This window comes from Equus asinus, chromosome 14 (genome assembly GCF_041296235.1).
Source record: "Equus asinus isolate D_3611 breed Donkey chromosome 14, EquAss-T2T_v2, whole genome shotgun sequence".
NCBI classification, from domain to species: Eukaryota; Metazoa; Chordata; class Mammalia; order Perissodactyla; family Equidae; genus Equus; species Equus asinus.
Genome location: NC_091803.1, coordinates 10,389,227 through 10,400,489, shown reverse-complemented (window position 1 = coordinate 10,400,489; position 11,263 = coordinate 10,389,227). Strand labels below are relative to the sequence as shown.

Sequence of the window (11,263 nt, the reverse complement as noted above, 5' to 3'; positions counted from 1 at the left end):
ATTCAATTAAGACTGGCTTAATTCAATAAAATAATTTCTAAGGGCTTGTAGCTTGCACATCTAGACAGTAGTGGGGTAGATTTCAGGTGCAGCTGGATCCAGGAGCTTGACGATGTCAATCACAACAAACACATCTACTCTTTATGATCTGCCCCAGCTCTGATGGTTGAAAGCCCCGATTGGCCAGGTCAGGCCCCTGTCATGTGCCCACTCTTGGAACCAGATAGATGTTGAGGGAATTCCTGACCCCCCATCCCACTCCAAGCTACATGACTTGGAAGAGATGGTTTTTAAATGGAGATCAAATAGGCGAATCAAAACAGATGCCCACAGGCCCGTCTTGTGGCCATGGGGTCTTCAGGACACCCTTCAACTGGGGAGAAGCTGCGTTTGAAAATGTTCAGAATGACTTGAACCTTCCCATCAGTTATTTCCATTTCATGTACCTTCTAGAATCTAGGCTATCATTTTCAATGTTACAATGTTACAGGCTGGGGAAGGAGGGGATGTACTTGCCTGTTACATCCAAGATGTGGAGTCCACAGAGATAACAGCCTGTGCCTGGAACAGCCATAGAACAACGCGGGGAAACTTCTTTGAAGCGTCATTTTAAATAACAGCATAATAGTCTGTTACTTTTTAAAGATTTTATTTTTCATTTATTCTCCCCAAAGCCCCCCGGTACACAGTCGTGTATTTTTAGTTGTGGGTCCTTCTAGTTGTGGCATGTGGGATGCCGGCTCAGCATGGCCTGATGAGCGGTGCCATGTCCGCGCCCAGGACTCAAACTGGCGAAACCCTGGGCCACCGAAGCAGAGTGTGCGAACTTAACCTCTCGGCCACGGGGCCGGCCCCATTCCTTTTGTAACTTAATAAGAATGTTTGCCTCCTTTATGTATTCAACTACATAAGTCTAACATTGTTTTACCAAATGAGTAAGCAATTATCTGCAAATTATTCTCCCCACAAACGTGAAATGCCACTTTTATCCGATTCTAAACTTCTATATCATTATCTTTGATCTAATTCTAGACTCTCCAGTCTGTTCCATTGATCTGTGTATTCCTATGTCACCGGTTTGCTGTTGTAGAATACACAGCAGTATCTATTCAAAGCTCTTTCCCCCCATTTTCCCCTCAAAATTCTCCTGTTTCTGGCATAAAATTCGCACAGATGACAATTAGGAACTTGTCATCAAGGTCCAGAAAGTCCTATTGGGATTAAGATTGGAGAGGATGAAGACTTTCCATCCAGGATTTGGATATCTATTTTTTATTTATTCAAGTTTTTGCACACCTGTCAGGAAAATTTTATAACCTCATCTCATTAAAAAACAAAGAACAAACTATTCTTCTGAAGTTCAGGTCATTCAACTCTGACCGCCTATTCTTTGCATATCCCTTTCATCGGATGACATTCTAGACTTTGTCTGGTTATTTATTTAGTTCTTGGCACACATTTCTCCTCTCCGTCCCAGCCCCGTCGTCATCTGGGCTGGTTTCACTGGCCATGCCATGCATCTCAGGCCTGGGACTCCCTCATGTCCAGTAACCTGACCCTCCACTCCAGCTCAGCCATCCGCTGACCAAAGCAGCCTCCAGCTGGTCATCTCGCTCACACTCTTCCACTCTACGTTACTAATTCAAGCACACAAACCTCCTAAGCTTCCAATTCACTGCCTCAAATATTTTTATTACTATGCTCTTTCACTTCTTAGGTACCACCAGTTCAGCCCTCAGGGCCCATTCAAGAGAAAGAAATCACACAACTTATTTGAACAGAAACAATTCAATACTAAAAAGTGTTACCTGGTATTAAGAAAGGAACAGGCAAAATTCTAACCTTAAGGGAGGGAGCAACTGCAGGAAGCAGCTAGTACCACTAGAAAGGGGAAAACAAAGGGAAGAAGTTGGGCGTGTTGAATCATGGAAGCTTGGAGGAGGGCCCATGGGCCCAGGGCCCAGATCTCAGAGGAGGGGCACTGCTGGCTGCTGCGGCTGCCTTGGAGAGGGTGCCATGAAGCTGGTTCTGAGAGGCTGGAAGAGCTGCAAACTGGACTCAACTGCAGCTTCCAGAAGGAAGCGTCACTGACAACACGGTGAAGCATTGCAAGGGGGATGGTCGCAGCAACAACGGGCACACGGGAATGAGCAAGTCCCTTCTCCCACCTTCAGCCTTGCAATCATCCTCTAGTGTTCTCTGTCTCTCTCTCTCCCTCTCTCTATTGGGACAGTCTAATAAGAAAACGGCTGGCCATGCAGAAATGTCATTTTCAGATTACCAGTCCCAGCTCCAGGTGAGTTTGAAGCTGGGACAAGAACTTAATAATGAACCAACTCTTTGACTTTCTTTCCGTCCATCATCCCGGCCTGCCTTCACTTGCTTGTCTGTCCGGCCTGGATTAACCGTCCAGCACTTCAGTTTACTCTCTGGCTGGTATCATAAACTCATTAGCTTCCAGAGAGCAGACTTGTATCACCGATCACCAGCCCAACGCTGCCCGACATCTTACCACATTTCTCCAGGCAGCTCGTTTCCACACACTCTGCAGACTGCTTTAAATCGCCACTCTTCTCAAACTTCCACCTCCCCTTTTTTCTTTTGCTAGCTTCTGCCTCAAAGATAGAAACTTCTTCTCAGCTTTCTGCTAACAAGCCAATAACTGCACCCACCCCCACCCATCCTGTCTCCTCTCTCAGAAAGGTGGTGTTCCTCTGTGTGAGGCCATCACCTGCTCCTCTTTACTGCATCCCATTTGCTTCTTTCTGGGAATTTGAAGATTCACCTTTCCCCACTCGATTCTGTATCTTTGCTCTCTCCCTGTTTACCAGGTCCTTGCCTTTGGAGTTTCATAAATTTTAACTTTAGTCACTAATTTTTGAGCAAATTACACTCAGCAAAATGGTAAAGCCACTTTAGAAAATAACTCGGGAGTTGTTGTAAAAATAAACATACAATTATCATATAATTCAGCAACCCCACTCCTGGGTCTTTACCCAAGACAAAGGGGAGCATGTACACACAAAAATCTGCGTGTGAATGTTGATTGCAGCTCTCTCTTCACAATCGTCAAAAACTGGAAATGATACAAGTGCCCTTTGGTGAATGCATAAAGGAACTGGTACGTCCATACGGGGGGATACTGCTCAGCAATAAAAAGGAATGAATCGTTGAGACACACAACAATGTGGAGGAATCTGAAATGCATTTTGCCAAGGGAAAGAAGACAGTCTCGGAAAGGGATTTACCGTGTGATTCCATTTACATGACATTTTGGAAAAGGTGACATTATAAGGACAGAAGAAAGATCAACAATTGCCATCAAGAATTCTTTTGAAATTAGGTAGATAAGCCTCTTCCACTAAAAAAATGCTTACAAAAGGCTCTTTCGGATCTTACCCTCCCCTGCACGCTACTGCCACTGTGACTCTGACTTTCATAGCAAACTTTATCCAAACAGTTTGTCTACACCCATCTTTTCCACTCCCTCTCTTTCCATTCACTCCTCAAGCAACCTCACTCTTGCTCCAGCATTGTCAAACTCACTGAGCATTTCTCTGTACTCATCTCTCTCATCCTTGCTCAGCAGCAGCCCCAAACAGCTGAGTCTCCCCTCTTCACTCAGTTTAGGGAAGAGTCTTCCTGCCTAGACGGGGCAAAGGCAGACTCTACCCTTGAGTCGGCTCTGTCACTGCCCCAGCATCTGCCACAGTTCATGCCACAGGCTAGGAATGAACCAGTGAACATTTCTGGAAAGGAGCTTTGGGACAAGTAGCTAGAAAAGGTGGCACTATCCCAAGTTTTCAGAAAAATTCTGTTACCTCCACTGCCTTGCACTTTATGTTTCCTTGTAAGGACCTTCCTACCGTGTAGCCTCAACCGTGGAAGAAGAAGACAAAAATGAATTGTAATTGCACAAAAACTCACAAGGGCCTCTTATTTATTTATTTAAATTTTCCCCTCTAAATACATTTCCCAGAAGGATGGACTTCTTCTATTGAACCTTGAAGGAGACGCCTTTTCCTCCCTGGGACGGGTTCAGATTCTGGATTTGTTGCATGTTCTGTGTATCTTCTTTGAAACATTGGGGCTGAACCACCAAGCAGCAACATTACTCATTATCCTCAGGGTGTAAAGCAGTCGAAGAGTCATTAAGGACTCTCCATTTGGAAAGCAGCCACTGCCCAACAAAGGGCCTCTTCTTGCCTCAGCCAGGAGGAGAAGGCACAGTCAGGGCCCTGGGGCCCTCTCTGACTCGAACCCGAGCATCACTGATGTCCTAGAGACTCCACTAAAGCAGGCGTACCCCTAATCTCATCCAGTGACAAAGCTGAAGCAGAAGTCTGCTGAAGTGCCAACAGTTTATTTTTATCTTTTCTTTAATAAGAACTTCGTAGGCTTTTCTTTGTTCAGGGCATGGGGCTGCTATAGGGCAAGAAGGTGGAACTGGCTTAACCATGCAGCAGAGCCAATGGGATTTAAGGGACCTAAATATCCCCCATCAGCCTATCTTCCATGCCTGAAATTCCACTGTGGGATATACATTAAGTACCTTATGACATTAAGGAGTTGTGACCTAAGAAAAACAATGAGAGGGAGGGAAAATTCATTGAACCTGATACACTAACTAGATCATACATGCAAAGTGCTCAGTACAGTGTCTGAAGGATAAAAAGGACTCATAAATAGTAGCTGTTATTTCTATTACTAATAACTGCTGGACCGTTCGCTAAGCCAATGTTTCGTGACCATCTACTTGGTGTTAGGATACCTTGCTAGATGTTGATAAATTGCCAGAATCTCTGTCTCAAAAGGCTCCTGTGATCAGGGCAAGAAACCCCTCAGATAAACAATTAGAATTCACCCTCATAAGTGCTCTCTCTAGTAGGACACTGAGTACCAGGTGGGAGTGCAGGAGGGAGCAGCCTGCGGTGCTTGTGCAGATGGGACACTGTGCAGGAGAGACGGCTCAGGAGGAACATTTAGGGCGCTGCCAGGTGAGAATGAGGGGAAGGGTGTACTGGGCTAAGACTGCATGCAAAAGGCAAGATGACATGAAAAAAAGAAGGCAGGAAAACAGAGGAACAATAATGAGTTCAATGTGTTCAGAGCACAGATTTCATCAAGGGCTAGAGAAGAAAATGGGATTGGAAAAATATCCTAAAGGAGGAAGTGCTATGCCTGGTGAATGGACTTAACCCAATAAGAAACATGGGTCCAAGTGCAGATTTTTAAGCAAGAACACAAGGAAATCTACTGTCTGGAAAGACACATTCATTGATATCACAGGACGGGGGTCAGCAAACTGTGGCCTATGTGCCAAGTCCAGTCCTTTGTCGTTTTATTTTCCGGCTCATGAGCTAAGGATGATTTTTGCATTTTCACACGGTTGAAAACCAATCAAAAGAACGTATTATGGCACAGGAAAATTAAATGCAATTTAAATTTCAGTGTCATCCATAAAGTTTTAGTGGAACACGGCCATGCTCATTTGTTTACACCTTGTCTATGGCCACTTTTGTGCTAAACAGCAGAGATCATTAAAAGTATTTACTACCTACCCTGCACAGAAGATGTCTGCCAGTCTCGGGTTAAAGGATATAGCTTAGAGCAGAGAGAGAAGAGAAGGCAGGGAAGCCAGCATGAAGGGCAGAGGGAGAAGCTTCAGCCATGTTTCTCCAACCTGAGTCATGTACAAATCCCCCTCCGAAACTGCTCCAGGAGCTCTAGTGTCACTTGAATTACTTTTATTCAAACATAAATTAAATATTTACAAACAGACATCCTGGTAAAACTTCCTTATTCTTTTAGCTCTTACACAACTCTAAAACCAAAACAAACTTAAAAATCAAGTACAAACAAAAGTACAAGACCAGTCAATTTCACGTTAACGTCCTTAATTTAAGGTGAGGGACGATGTCTTTTGGCTGCAATCAGATGTCTGCGTCGAGGTCCCAGGTCAGCCCCAGATTCATCTGAGTGTGAGTGCAGGTGTCTGCTACCACGTCTGGGTGATGACAACGATCTCACAACCTTCTCTGGGTGCAAGCACTCCAGACACCTTCATTCACGTAGAATGGCGTTGGCAACATTTCTGTAAAGGGTCAGATGATAAACATTTTAGACTATGCAGCCCCCTGCTACAACCACTCAATTCCGCCATCCTAGCTCAAAAGCCCTCACAGACAGGCCATAAACGGGCGGACGCGGGTGTGCTCTAGTCAAACTTTACTGACAGAACAAGCAGTGGCCAGAATTAGCTCAGAGGCTCTGGGTCAACCTTTGTTCCAGGGCAAACTGGAAAACTGGTGGGATTTCTGTTCAGCTGTGGACACACCCTCGACAGGCCAGGAGACCGCTGTGGAAGGAGGAGTCACTGCCACAGCCGCCCATCGGATGTATTCACAATGACAGGCTACAGGCTCGACTGGGGCCACAAGCCTGGACAGCAGACAGCGTCACAGCACTATCACCTCTTCACTTCACATCTGTATTCAAACCAGCTCACAGCAAGAATGACTATCTTGCCACTTCCCTTGGCCCAGAATGGGGTTTCCACCCACCGGCCCTCAACCTCAGGAGGCTCAGAGATGCCTGCAGGTCCTCACCACTTGGTTCCTGCTGGGACATCCAGAAGGGCCGGGTAATTATGGACTTTGCACATTAGCCACCAGAGTCCAATGCGTACTGACAGAGTCTGAGTGCCATGCCGTTATAGTTCTGAATCTCAAAACGCAGTAAGAAAGGAAACTTGGCAACAGTCCTTTTAATTTGGTACCTTTTTACCCACACTGCAAGGCATTTGGGATTAGAGTTCTGATTCTCTTTATGAAGCTCTTCTATATACAGAATCACAGCCTACCTTTAACTTGGAGCCTGACACTCGAGACAATTTTATTATTATTATTACGCTTCAATTTTAGACAAAAAACACATTTTGAAAGAAAAAAGTGCCAAGAAATACTATAACTTGGATAAGAAACAGTCTCATTTATTAGAGTCTTTCTTGTAGGGAAGAAAACTTCCCCACACATGTCCCCTTACCTGGCTACCCTTCTCTTCCCAAGACAGTCAATTCAGGGAAAAAAGAGGAATAAAATCTGACTCTGGGGGCCAGCCTAGTGGCGTAGTGGTTGTTTGTGCACTCTCCTTCAGCAGCCTGGGGTTCACAGGTTCAGATCCCAGGAGTGGACCTCCACATTGCTCACCAAGCCATACTGTGGCAGTGTCCCACATACAACAAATGGAGGAAGACTGCCACAGATGTTAGCCCAGCGACAGTTTTCCTCAAGCAAAAGAGAGAAAGACTGGCAACAGACGTTAGCTCAGAGCTAGTCGTCCTCACAAAAAAAAAAAAAAAAGAAAGAAAAGAAAAGGAAAAACCTGATTCTGGTGTGTGTGTATAAACTCGTCATCCTGGTGAATGGATGGATGGGTGGCTATTTACCAACCAGACGAGGAGGCTGAGTCCTCCAGTGAGGCTTCGGGTGTGTTCTCCTGGGTGTTCCTGGACAAACTGCACTCCATTGCTCACGACCATCCTTACACGGGCCAGGCTCTATGCCAGGCACTGGTCAACTAGAATGGAAGACAAGAGGGGCCTTGCCCTCAAGGAGATGGCACTGGAGTGGGCACCACCAGAGTCTTAGTTTTAGTTACGTGCTTACTGTGTGCCAAGCACCATGCCAAGCGCTATACACACAATTTCTCTGGGAATACTAATGACACCCCCATTGAACAGACATGATCATCTTGTCTTTACAGATAAGGAAACTGAGACTCACAGAGGTTAAATGACCTGATGAAGGACAGACAGCCAGTCAGCGGCAGGAGCAGGTTTTGACCCTGTGTGGTCTAATCTCGGAGCTTCTGTACTTCCTCCTGCAGAAGCTGGACACCTAAACAGACAATTCCACGACATCCATTATCCTACAGCAGGGAGAGCCGACGCAGGGGCTCTGGGGGCAGGGGGCTTGTGAGGGTGGTGGGCTATTTAGAGTACTCTAGAACAAACTGATTAGGACACACGACTCATGAGTGGGACCTGAGCAAAGCCCAGCTTCTGAACCCAGTGGAGCACTTTGCTAGACAGCCCACTTTAGAGCACTCGGGACTGTCTTGGAGGGAAATAAAACCACCAACCAGGCTTTCCTCCCAGAGATCCCCGTGGCTAACTGCCTCACCTCTTTCAAAACTGCTTTCAAACATCATCTTCACAAGGAGCTACTCAACCACCTTATTTAAGCTGCACCCTGCCCCCTCACCATCGCTCTGATCTCTTTCCCTGCCCTCCTATTTCTCTGTTGCACTGTTTTCACCTTCCAACCTATGGTACTATCTATGTAACTTACTTACTCACTACGTTTACTGCTTATTCTTATTGTTTACTACTCGAATCCTTTCTTTAGAACATAACGTCAACGACAGGAGGAACTGGTGTCTGTTTTGTTCACCACCAGATCCCAAGTCCCTAGAAGAGTGCCGTGTATACAGCAGGTGCCAATAATATTTGTTAAATTAATAAATGAGTGAAGGAGTGTTGAAAAACAGACTGCGGATCTAAGACTGGGCTGAATGATTTTGGCAGCCCTTCCCAGCCCTGGCGTTCGGCTCCCACATACAGGAAAAGCATCCTTCCATTTGGGATTCAGGGACACTGGAAGCAAGTTCTCACCCGTCTAGATACATGACTGAGGTCTCACTGGGATTGTGCTTTTGAATGTGGATGAGACCTTCATGTTCAATAAACTCTCATCCTTGGTCTCCCGTGCTTGTCTTCATTCTAGTCTTGTGCTCTCGTGACACAGGCAGTTAAAGAAGAGAATTTAGGGGTTGCCCTGTGGCCAAGTGGTTAAGTTCATGTGCTCTGCTTTGGCAGCCCAGGGCTTCACCGGTTCAGATCCTGGGTGCGAACATAGCCCTGCTCATCAAGCCATGCTGAGGTGGCGTCCCACATGCCACAACAAGGACTCACAACTAAAACATACAACTACGTACTGGGGGGCTTTGGGGAGAAGAAGGAAATAAATAAGTAAATAAATAAAAGAAGAAGAAGAGAATTTAGTGCACACAGCAAAATCCCCCACATCTCAATGGCAGGCAGAACAAACTCTGTGATTTGAGTATTTTTGTGAAAATTCATAGGAGTGTCTTTGTGTCTGAATTCATATAATCTTAAAATTTACAAGAATCCAGTTTCCTTTTTATAAGGTTTCTATAACACATGTGTCAAGTGTCTAGTTTTGAAAGGACTTCATAATTATTTCACTTACAACTTCCTCTGGGTTAATTATGGGAGTCTAAGAGTTGGGCGAGGGGACAAGAGTAATACAGTTCTTGACATGCCATCTGAATGCAGGCTGAATGCGGTCTGTAACAAAGCCTTCCGGTTTTCCTTTTACTTATTATGTTGTCTTGTCCCCTTATCAGGGTGAGGAACACTCCACTTCTTTACAGGTTCAAACTGAATTCCAAATTCTGTCTGGAGCACATTTGGGTTTCTACCAGGTCCACTTTCTATTTCAATCCGAGGGGTGGGAGAGATGGAGGGTACCAAAATTTATTCCTGTGTGCTCAAATGTGATCAAACCTCGAGCTCTCACTTGACAGTTAACGTCAAAGACCAACTTTAGCGTCGTCTCTTTCTGTATTAATTCCTTTTTAATGCACATCCCTCTGGTTTCCAAAGCCAGAAAAATCTGCAGTTCATTCTAGATTATTCCCCCTGCCCTAACCCCTTCCCTGGCTATCATTTTGTCCTCAAGTTCTGTCAGTTTACATCTAAATATTTCTTGAATCCGTCCATTTCTCTCCATCCTCACTATGGCTGCCTCGATTATGGCTGCCACACTGCTCTGCTGCTAAGGTCCAAAATCATGAATGAGGCCTGTAAATAGGGTGACCAGTTCATCCAGGTTTGCCCGGGACTGTCCCAGTGTTAAATCTGAAAGTCTTACACGCCAGGACCCTCCCCCTAGTCCTGGCCAAAGTGACACTGTTGGCACCCTCCCTGTAAGTCTTGGAATCTCTCTGCTTCCTCTGTTCACTGCAGCCCCACTCACCTTTTCCAGCGACTTGGACTTTCTTACCTCAAGACCTTCACACGGGCTGGTTTTCTCCCTGGATTGCTTCTGCAGTCACTCTTTGTCTGGTTAACTCATCCTCCTCTCCCAGATGCTGGCTGAAATGCCACATCTTCAGATAGCCTTTCACGACCCAGCACCCAGCCCCAAGTTAATTTCTGACCTTGCTCCAGCCTCTCGCTGTATTCTTTACTTTGCCTTCACATTTCTCAATTAGTGGGTTATATTTTGTCTGTGTAGTTATGTGTTTAAAGAAGCACTTTCTTCGTTAAAATTCAGCTCCTCAAAGGCAGACAACGTGTCTGTCTATACAGCTGTTTGTCCCCAACACCTTGCCCAGGACCTGGGAAGTATCGAGCCCTCTATAAATACACTTTCAATACATTTACTTTGTACGTGTTTTCCTTTTCCCCTGATTAAACTTACAAGACCTCTTTCTATCCTCCCTCCATCCCTTCTTCTTGCCTTTCTGGTCTCTTGCTGTCTCTCCTTTCTTGCTCTTTCTTTCTTTTCAAGAAACAACTCTTGGAATTAAGTGTTAATGCTACTGTTTTTATGATTTCTTGAACCAATATTTTCTGCTTTTATCAGTATTATTTCCTTCATCTAATTTTCTTAGGTATATTCTTTATTTTAGTTTTTGAGCTCTCAGGCCCATTTGCCAGCTCTCTCTTCCTCCCACCTGCTTTAGCTAGACTGAGCCTGCACTTTTCCTCAAGAGACAGAGCTGTGTCACTTCGTCACTCTTTTGGCACCCATTGTTTTCTCTGTGGGATATGACCTTCGTTTACTAATCTAACAAATATTTAATGGCTACCTCCCCACCTTGTCTACTGAACTAATAATTCTTTAAGATCCAGCTCAGCTGTTTCTTGACTGTAACGCTTTCCTGCCTCCACCCCCACTGAGTTCATCCGCTGCTCTGTGCCGCACCCGTACCTGGAGTGGACATCCGTTATAGTACTTACGTTGCGTTGTAACACTTTATTCATACTCCATCTTCCCCGCTGAGCTCTGAGTTCCAGGATGACAGTGTCCGACATCTGTGTCTATTTTGGAGGAGGCCGAGATTCTGGAAGAAAGGGACACACATAATTAGCATGGCTCTCTCTACAGCTTCATCCTCCTAAGAACTAAACAGACCTTCTAAAAAAAATACATAGAATAAGTCAACAGGAAAA

At 45.2% G+C, this 11,263-nt stretch overlaps 1 long non-coding RNA gene across 24 annotated transcripts in view; it reads right to left on the bottom strand.

Moving 5' to 3' along the window:
* Nucleotides 1-5,241: 5,241 nt before the first annotated feature.
* The window catches only part of LOC123276648 (uncharacterized), a 197,983-nt gene continuing 191,961 nt past the window's right edge, over nucleotides 5,242-11,263 (bottom strand). For 7 of the 24 annotated variants that reach the window (XR_011494095.1, XR_011494092.1, XR_011494094.1 and 4 more), the window contains 4 exons: nucleotides 11,051-11,154; nucleotides 10,089-10,180; nucleotides 7,785-7,898; nucleotides 5,251-6,094 (listed from right to left, as the gene is read on the bottom strand). This is a non-coding gene — a long non-coding RNA (uncharacterized lncRNA). Of the gene's footprint in view, nucleotides 6,095-7,784; nucleotides 7,899-10,088; nucleotides 10,181-11,050; nucleotides 11,155-11,263 lie in introns of all 24 variants that reach the window. The other 17 variants (XR_011494106.1, XR_011494086.1, XR_011494085.1 and 14 more) reach the window with 8 other exon arrangements.